We start from the raw sequence: 9,943 nt of genomic DNA, 5'->3' as shown, positions 1-9,943 counted from the left end.
AAGTCACTCCAAATTCAGCCCACATCTATTATTATGTATATGAGGACCACTAATATATGGAGGATAACTAACTAATACATTATATCTGCACAATAATGTGCACTTCTCTTTATTGCTCAGAATAACACTGACAATAGTGCTAGCTAGTTTTCTAATCATCAATGCATTTTCTTTCACTGCCAGACAAGAAAATTCAACTGTATTTAATCTTACCTAAAGCCTGAAAAGGAGATTAGCAAAATAAAAGCTGCATTCCAGCCTTTTAAGTCTTAGCCTGGCATAACAGTAGGAAATCAAATACTGATAAAAGTGACAAGGAGAATATGGCACCTTCGCTGCAATTACACATTTGGCCAATAGAGGCTTCCATAACTCCAAATGCCATTTTCATCTTGAGCTCAATACATGGTTATCACTGCTACTGGTTCAATGTATGAATAATTTAGAGCTACTGTAAATGGACAGACAATGTCCTTGAGTCAATTTTTTATTATTTTTTATTTTTTCATTATTCTAAAGCAGGGGGTGCCCAATCTTAACCTAATAGGGCTGAGAGTAACTAATCATGGTCAGCTAAGAACTTTATAGGTAGATTCAGCACCCACAACTGGCCTGGCCTAGAGTGCTCTGATTCCCTTCCTTCATTGGCAGTGAACAAAAAAGTTAAATGAAATACACTGCGCTAAAGCAGTGTATTTAACCTGACTTCAAGATTTGAATCTAAACTGCAAACCAGCATGCTGGCAGGAATGTTTCTTTGTACTGCACAACTGCATTTTGTACAGGTAATTATTTGCCATAATATAACACCAAATTCAAGAGACAATGCATGAATTATTGAAAATCAATGTGCAAAATCCTCGCTTAGAATAGAATAGAAAACTTTATTGTCCATTAAATATAAAATAAAATGGAAATTTTCCTTCAGCTCATTGCAAGTGACACAGACAAAGGTATACACAAATTTTAAAAAAAACATAACATCAAACACTGGTCAACCGTAAGGTCATTATAATTATATAATAATATAATAATATAATTATTGTTGTAATATCACAAAACTTTAGCTCTCTGAGTCAGGGAATCAGTGTACTTCATTATATCCACCACACTCTCAGCAGAATAATAGTTCTCTTCATTTTGCTGTTGGTTCCACACCAGCCGTATTCAATAATGGCTGTAAGGGATGAAAAATAAATTAAAAAATAGAAGTAGGCTACCATTGCCAAAGTAAAAATAATGGATGTTATTATAAAAATTTTAATTTTGAAATCAGCAGAAGATTTTTTTTTTCTGTAGTTCACTGGAGAAGTTAGGAGAGATATGCTTTAAGTATAATTATCTACAGCTTTAATTAACAAGTGGCGAGGAATGATAAATCAATCAAAACGGTTCCCAAATTTATATTTTGTAACTCATTACGCTTCTTAATATTCTTCTAAATTATTTTAGTTGAGTTTAGTTGATGGATTTCCTGAACAAAGTTACGAGTGGTTAACCTTTCGCAGGCAGCCCAAAGGACTTCCAAAATGTGTTCACAATACTGTACTTCACTTTCTTTCCTAATGGACACCATTGGGATGGAGTTTTACCATTACGATTTTTTTAGTTGATAAATGATTCCAAATGATGGTGCATTCCTGTTGTGTAATTTTAATTGAACTTATTTTCAACTACACGTAACCTATCTGCAAAGTTCGTACTGATTTCTGTTCCTGTAATTGAATCAGCGAAATGGTCTGTCACTTTTAACAGTATTGTTCTTGGATTTAACGTCTACGTGAGACAGGAAAAAGGAATACAGTGCACCTGCATTTTTAGCAGGATTAGTGGAAAACACGCCCAACTCTCATCAGTACTCGAAATAAAAGCAGTTGCTATTCTAAGCATCCGTCCCGCACGTGTAGACCGAAGTGGAGCAGGTGTCCCGGAGTGATGTGAGCTCGTGGATAAAAAAAATGTACCTTTTCGAAATGGCACGTTTGTCCCATAGTACGACCCTACTGTATATCTTAATATTGTTTGCTCCTGTTGCTGCTGTGAACGACAGAGGAATTGGTGAGTGCAAAAAATGTTAATGAAACGTTTAATTTGTTCGAACGAGCTTTTTGACTTCGTGGTGTTTCTTTGCGTCGTTGCTAGGCGTACATGGGACTTCACTCCGCCTTGGTCAGGTAAAACTGGTCAATGAAATGTTTAGTTATTCGCGTATTGCTCATTTAAATTTTATGCATTCTCTCCAAAACGTGGTTTGCTATTTGAGGGAATATCACACCTACTCTAAATAAAGAATTACAAAGACATGACTGAATTTTCTCACATTTGCCTTTTTGGTTTAGCCTGCAGGTTTGGAAAGAAGATATTTTTCTGGGTTCAGATTTAGATTTCATATCTTATTAAAGTGTCAGGACGTTCTGTTATTTTCTAATCTACATGACTCTAAAATACATTTTAAGGCTCATTTAAATAATAGACCGGTACATTGTGCTTATAATAACCAGGAACAAATGCACCCTATGCACTTGTTCATGTTTGCCTTTTTAAAATGTATGTATTTTAAAATGCAGTATATGACTAGGAAAAGTACCTAAGGGTATGTGAAATGCTACATTAGTTTTGTGTGTATATTCCTAAAACACATAGTGCACTTCTGTTCTATGGCCTCACTTACACACTGATTGTGAATTATTACATTTTTTTTTGTAGACGTCTGCATTTGCAGAATTGTAATGCAGACTGTGTATCTGTCCTCTCCTAATACAGAGCTAAGGTGGTATTTGGGCTGTCGTGAATGGAACTCAGATGGTTCGTTTCAAGCACACGATGGACAAACACTTAATCCTGCCCTTTGCGCAAAGCATTGTCTTGATGAAGGGTAAGGGAAATATTTAAGCATTTGTCCTTTTCAAAATGCATCATTACAGACTGATGCAGATCAATATCACAATGTTCACGGGTGGCTTTCTTGTTATCTGGTATTTGACACGATGTGTTGACATGAACACATCTGAATTATTGGGGCTAGACAGGGCCATTCTCACTTTACACGCTAGTGTGTGTGTGTGTGTGTGTGTGGCGTTTCATGTCAGGCAGTTATGTGGGTACTCCAATGTGATAAAGGAAATATGACGAAGCAGATCACCAACACAATGACATATCTATGATGCTAATGGCTATATCTTTAAGCAATAGAAACATTTAATATGTGAAGATTGGCAAACAGTACACAGTGGTATTGATATCTATGATAGCATTACTTATAAGAAATATAGGAGGAAAGGATATATATGATTGTTTGTTTTGATGTGAGGCACAGATTTTACTGGGGGGGGGGGGGGGTGGGTGTTCTCCCTAAGCAGAGAGAAAAGTTGAGATCTTATAAGGAGAGTGAAACAAAGAGGTTTCACAGTAAATTCAAATTGAGTAATTTTACACCAGTTACTTCAAAACAATGAAATGCTTCTTCTCGAGGGGAGTGCAGTGAACTGCTCAGAGCATTTCCCAAGACCAATATTGGAGTCCAGACCATGTTCACCAAAGTATATTCCACATCTTTTATTATGCAGTTGCCCAGATAGATATATGGACAGGCATATACCTCACAGAAGAATGATGGCAGTCTACTAACCTTGAAACAGAGCAAGATGCATTGAAATAGAATTACAGGTGTAAGGTAAAGATAGCACTGAAAAACTGCTGTTGCTGTTGAATGTGCTGATTTATTGTTCAATAAAACATCACTTCACCTTGCCCATGGACACTGAAATCAAGGGTGAATATAGTTCTAGTTTTAATATGAGAAGTTAATCTCTTGGTTCGTTTCCTTTGACATTTAGCTTTCAGTGTAGGTAACAGTAGTACTAGCTGTTGCTGGGAATTAGATTTGTGAATTTATATAAAGGAAATCTTTATTTAATCACGAAATCCATTCATTCATCAGAATGAATAAAATGGCAGCAGTGTGAATGAACTGAAAGAAATGTAGTTTCATTTCAGAATGTTATACCCTGAATCAATGTGTAGCCCTTTTTCGTGTGGTTACATTTCTTCAGGCTCCCTCACATAGAGGTGAATTAATGATTTTGAGCAAACTTATTAAGTGGTAATTCATTCTGTTTAATTGCATTAGTGGCACATAATTACATTGATGTATGTTCGCATTGTGATGTTAAAGGAAAATTCCAGGCTAGAAAATTTCCTTTTAGCTTGAGCACTTATGTCACTAGTAAACATGTTGCAGTGATGCACAATTCATTCCAGGCTTTATTGTCTGGTATTTGTAATATAATTCACTTTATCATTATTCACAATATTTCACAGTATTTCACATGCTATCCTGTCAGGCTTCTGGATATGCTCCTGTATTACTTGGAGCTACTCTCACCACCCCCCTTTATCCCCCAGCCTGTCTAGCTCTCTCATCTCCTCTTCTGTGTACTCTGGCTCGAATAAACAAGGCTCCAATCTCCTCCGAAGTCAAACTGTTGCATTCTGCATTATTAACGCTGATAAATCAGTATGTCCTTTTGATAAATGATTGATTTCTGTCAGTAGGAGTATTGCAGGAAGTTGATTTGTGGGAATTCAAGGTAAAACCCCTGACTTCCCCAAATTAAACTGCACTGTACCTGCTGCGGCAATATAGCCATGTGATGTCAAGTCATCTAAGAACTCGAGTCTAGCTGCAGAAAAGTGCAATATAACACAACACTGGAAAATAGACCTGGGATTCATTTTGCATCACCAATAGGCAAATTATAGCAATGTCAAAGTGTAGGTTGTGGCAGCAGGTGGCAGTAAGATAAATGAAAGCTTGCTCCCCCCACTCCACAGGTATGATATAGCAGCCTTGTCCAGGGACATGTGCCACTGCAGTGATCAGACTGAATTGTTTTTGGAAAGTTGGCACAAGAACAGCACTGAGACTGTCATGGGTGCGGACAGTCTCACTGGGAAGATGTACAACACAGGATGGTGAGTTTCGCTGGTTCAGGAAGTCTTCGTTTTCCTGACCACAATACTCCTTTAATGAGCACTGGCTGTAATGAGTGCTGTGTCATACACTGCTATGGTTTAGAAGTGTTCATTTCAGCAGTGTCTATGGTGACTACTGCATAAGTGAGTAATGAGTTCTGCTGAAATGGCCACTACTGAAATGATCACTACTGAGATTAGCACGGCTGAAATAAGCACTGCTGTAAGGTGTGCTGCTATAAGGAACACTGCAGTGATGAGCACTGTTTTAACGAGCCTTTCTGTAATTCTCTCTACTCCAGCGAGTTGTGCGATAAAGGCCCTGTGTCAGGCTCTGAGGATCCCCCTGGAAACACCTCTCATGTGTCACCGTCTCCTCAGTGTCCCACCAGGTGTGCCATTTTCTTTTCATAGTAGAAAGTGACGTAATAAAAATAAGCAAGAGGAAATATCCATACAGTGTACAGTTCAATTTACCTATGACCCTCCCTAACCCTGGTCGATGTTATCCTACCAGCAATTATGCAGAGGTACTAGCCACAGTTATCAATGGCATATATTTGATCACAGATTGGGGGGTCTATCAATGCACTAGAATATTTACAGGATGAGCAGCCCCTATTAGAAATTTAAACAATTTTTAAAGTAGGATTGCTATCATTAAACAACATTTGGAAATGCTGAGCTTACGAATGTGAAACAGTGTATTACTGCTTGCTACCGATTTCCTGAGATATTTTACCAATATTGAGTGACTTTTTCTATTGTTTCAGGTGTTCAGGTTCCCTGTGCTTGCCCTATGGGGTTGACCCAGATACAGCAGCTGTCTACAGAGCTCTGGGACCTTATATTCACAATGTCAGCCTGTCAGTCAGGACTGAGAGGGTGCAGACTGATAGATATTTTCTTCTAGAGGTTTCTGGATATTTAGCTTCCCCTCATTGGCAGTCCATAGGTGAGGTCATTGCACATTTAACATGCAGATCTCAAAGGTGTACAGTTTTATGAAAATGATGAACTATGTCCCTTGCAGGGAATAAGCTCCATGCATTCATTTTCCTCAAATGGGAGTTAGCAAATAATGCACATTGAATTTATAGTGTTGTCTTCTCAATTTTATTACTTTTAGAAGTTTAGATTTTTGTTATTAAATAGACTGCATCTGAATTCTTGCAGGAATACAAGGGTTGAGTGCAGAGGACTTTTCATTAATTGACATTCTGTTCAACTGGACGCCTGGTGGTCAGAGCACATACAATGCCATTGCATCAGATGATGGCTTCTTCACTCTTTCTCCCAACTGGATTCTGGCCAACCCTGAAACTTACCACATAGGTATGGCAACAAGAACATATACAGTTGTGTAGGAAGAGGGCATGCATACAATTAGAAATTCTGCCACCTTCGTAGAGGTGTCTGTGGCACACTGCCAATGAAACCATGTGCTCTTCTGTGTTCCTGTTCCATAGATGTAACCGCTAGCAACAGTATCTCCACACAGTCTGCCGGTGTGGAGGTGACTGCCTTCCTGCCTAGCCCAAGAGCACTGGAGGTCACAGTGTTGCAAAGACCCCAGGACATCCCCTCCTGCACCCCTTTCCCAGTGGAGGACACAGATGCCCTACAGAAGGTCTTCCTAGGGGACACATCCATTCTCAAAGCTTTTGTGGCCATAGGAGTCAGCCTGGACTTTGTCTGGCTTTTCACTGATGATGCGCATTCACACCACTCCAAGGCCGACTGCCTCTCTCACCCTGAGTGCTTGACTAGCACAGTGGTAAGAAGATACACCTTTATTCACTGCTGCAATAGCCTTGGTGTAATATTTCGCATTTAAATATTTTATGTTTATTTCAGAACCATACATTTGAAAAAGAAGGGATTCATACAGTTACTGTGAATGTCTCGAACATCTACGGTTGGACTCAGAAAACTGTCCACTTTGTAAGTACTCAGTTTCAGTGGAGATGGCAGTCAGTTCACCTGTCTTATTCATTTCATTGCTTGTTTTGATTTTGCCATCTCCCTGTTCAGGCAGTAGTGAGGCGGGTGCTGTCCAACCTGACCCTGGAGACCCGGAGTGGGTACGTGCTGGCAGTGGGGCAGGAATGCTCGCTCGAGCTGAAGGTCTTCACCACGATACGCCAGCTCCTCTCGTTCAACATTACCCTGGAGCCAGGCTCCGCCCACACTCACCGGCTGACTGACAGCTCCCCCGATCTGCAGGCCCCCGGCCATCTGCGGCTGGTCCACACTTACGGCCCAGGGAGCTGCCTGCTCAACGTGCGCCTCTTCCACTGCTACAGCGGCGTGGGATTATTTCCTGTTTCCGTTACTGTGTTTTCCTCTGTTTCCATGGCACGTGCCAGCCTGCTCCACCCCTTGCAGGTATTCATGCCTATTCTTGACCTAAGGCCAGCCCTGACCTGGAGCACGGCGATCCCCACTGGGGTCAATTCCACCCTCATTGTGGTCACCCAGGCGGACCACACTGGTTCCATGCTTCTATGGACAATCTCCAGCGGAAATGCGACCATTATGAACCAGACCACCGAGGACTGGTTCCTCGTGCTCTCCCTGAAGGACGTTGGGCAGTACAATGTTAGTGTGAGAGCTTTCAACCCAATCAGCAGCGCCTCATTTCACACCCCACTGCTGGTCCAAGACGTGATATCTGGCCTGTCTCTTGTTAGCCTGAGCCCAAAGTATGTCCAAACTGGTTCCGTGGTCACTGCGCATGCCACCGTGGCTGCTGGGTCCAATGTGACATACCTCTGGGGGTTTGATACAAGCTGCAGCCTCGTGACAGCCTCAGGAACTGCCTCCCACGTGTTCAGCCAGCCTGGCATGTACTCAGTTACCATGACGGCAAAGAATGATGTGAGCCAAATTCAGAGCAATTCCGTGGAATTCGTCATTCAGGACCCCGCGGGTGGCTTGACTGTACATATACCAAGAACAGCGGCAGTGAACAACAAGAACATGATGTATTTCACTGTCATGTCAGGAACCAACTTGACCGTTAGCGTGTTTGTCAATGAGTCTGTCATTTATAGCAATGACAGCTACATGGCGGGAGTGGAGGTGAAGCTGGCTTTGGTTTTTGAACAGGAAGGGACAGTTCGGGTGTTGGTCAGTGCCCACAATCATATTTCCTCTGTCAACAGCACTGCCTATTCCCTGGTGGTGCTAAGGCTCAATGTGGTCACGATAGAACAGCTACAGGCATCAGTTGTGGGAGAAAATGTCATTCTTGTAGCAAAGGTCAATGGTAAGTAACCCATAATGTGTGCTTTTGGCAGTATGTCACATTAGCCCAGATATAATGAGAAATGTGGGGCAGTCACATTGTTCAAACGTCATAATTTTCTTTGAAAATTCATTTCAGGGATAATTTGAGGTAGAATTATAGTTATTTGATTTCTATAATCCAGACCCAGTGAAGAACAATGCTTTAGAAAAATATATTTGTGTAAATAAGCATGAGATGTTTAAAATCTGATGGGTTTCCATTATTGGACACACTAAGTTGGGTTTGCTTTCATAGCCAGCATTAAAAGCTTCCATTCAAGCAAATAAATTATAATAACAAGCCTTTCTTTAATTTGAGTCCTGCCACACAATGTCTGAAAAACAAAACAAAAGTGATGCTCTGTAATATATTTAACATTGAGAGCTGAATACTACATATTTTATGAGCAGTGAATGCCTGCTTGCATTCTATTTGATAATATAATCAAATACATTTTGCAGCTAATATGGCAAAAAATCAGAGAGCCTTTGTTTTAACATATTTAAGTTCTGAAAAGCATAGCAGACCTTGAATGTTTCTAAAACAAATAGTTTGTGCCCTGTACAAGCTTTAAGACTGTGTACTGCCAAGACATTGGTATACTTGCAGCAGAAATGCAATTAATGAGGTGTCACTTTCAAGAATTTCACATTCTTGACTACCATCCAAGAAAAGCTGAATTTCACCATCCCCTAACATCTAAAAAAACCGCTTTTGGAAAAGCCTTGTCAGTTCATGAAACAATGCTTTGTTAAACAGTTTTTGTCTGCTAAATCGGCAAAATCGTTGATGGCGTTCCATTTAAACTGAACATATGATTCAGGGTTATGGCTTGGTTCGGTAAAGAAGGCTTATTCTAAATTACTTGCTTTGTTGCAGGACATTTGCTGGCAAACATAAATCTCATGTACGTATGGACCCTTCCTCACAACCGTACGGTTTGCTCAGGCAGTCCTGTGGTGTCACTTAGCTGTGATGAGCTTGGCACTCGCCCAGTGAATGTGAAAGTGACAGACTCCGCATCAAACCTCACAGCTGGAGCACTGCTGAATATAACTGCGCTCAGTTCTGCCCCCTTGCTGTCACATCCTGCTACGACTGCAGTAGGGAGTCCAGTGCAGTTCTCACTCAAGGTACGCTTTCCAGAATTGTGCTGCCGCATATATATCTCTTTGAATTTATTGATGTTCGCTGAATCTTGTTGCTTGTTTTTTTGTTTATCACATTTCAAATCCACAAGCCATAAAATTTTTTGTTTACTTTCAATAATTAAATATTGATGGAAATTTCAGGTTCAGTTATTTTCATATTGATGTTATTGAACATTAAATCTTTTTTAATAATAGAAACATAAAATGAATGTATGTCTTCCAAGGGCTCAATTTTTTGTAATGAATCTGTGTTATGCTACAAGAGTTCATATTATGGTACTTGATCCTCTGACTACTGCAGAATTTTTCCCCTGGGAGTCGAGTGGATGTTAGTGTAGGTGATGGAAGCAAAACAACGGTATCATATTCTTCTGCCGAAAACAGGTGTGTATGTAAAGCACAACACTTTTAAACAAAAAATGTGATGCATAGTAAGAGTGTAGTGCAGTTTCCCCAAATAGTCACTCACAGTAGAGAGAACTGCCATGCTTTTCAAAATAATGAGCTCATTAGGGATAATACAGCC

The sequence above is a fragment of the Anguilla anguilla genome, chromosome 4, assembly GCF_013347855.1.
Source record: "Anguilla anguilla isolate fAngAng1 chromosome 4, fAngAng1.pri, whole genome shotgun sequence".
Classification (NCBI taxonomy): domain Eukaryota; kingdom Metazoa; phylum Chordata; class Actinopteri; order Anguilliformes; family Anguillidae; genus Anguilla; species Anguilla anguilla.
The sequence above is the reverse complement of the archived record's forward strand: the minus strand, read 5'-3'. Positions refer to the sequence as shown.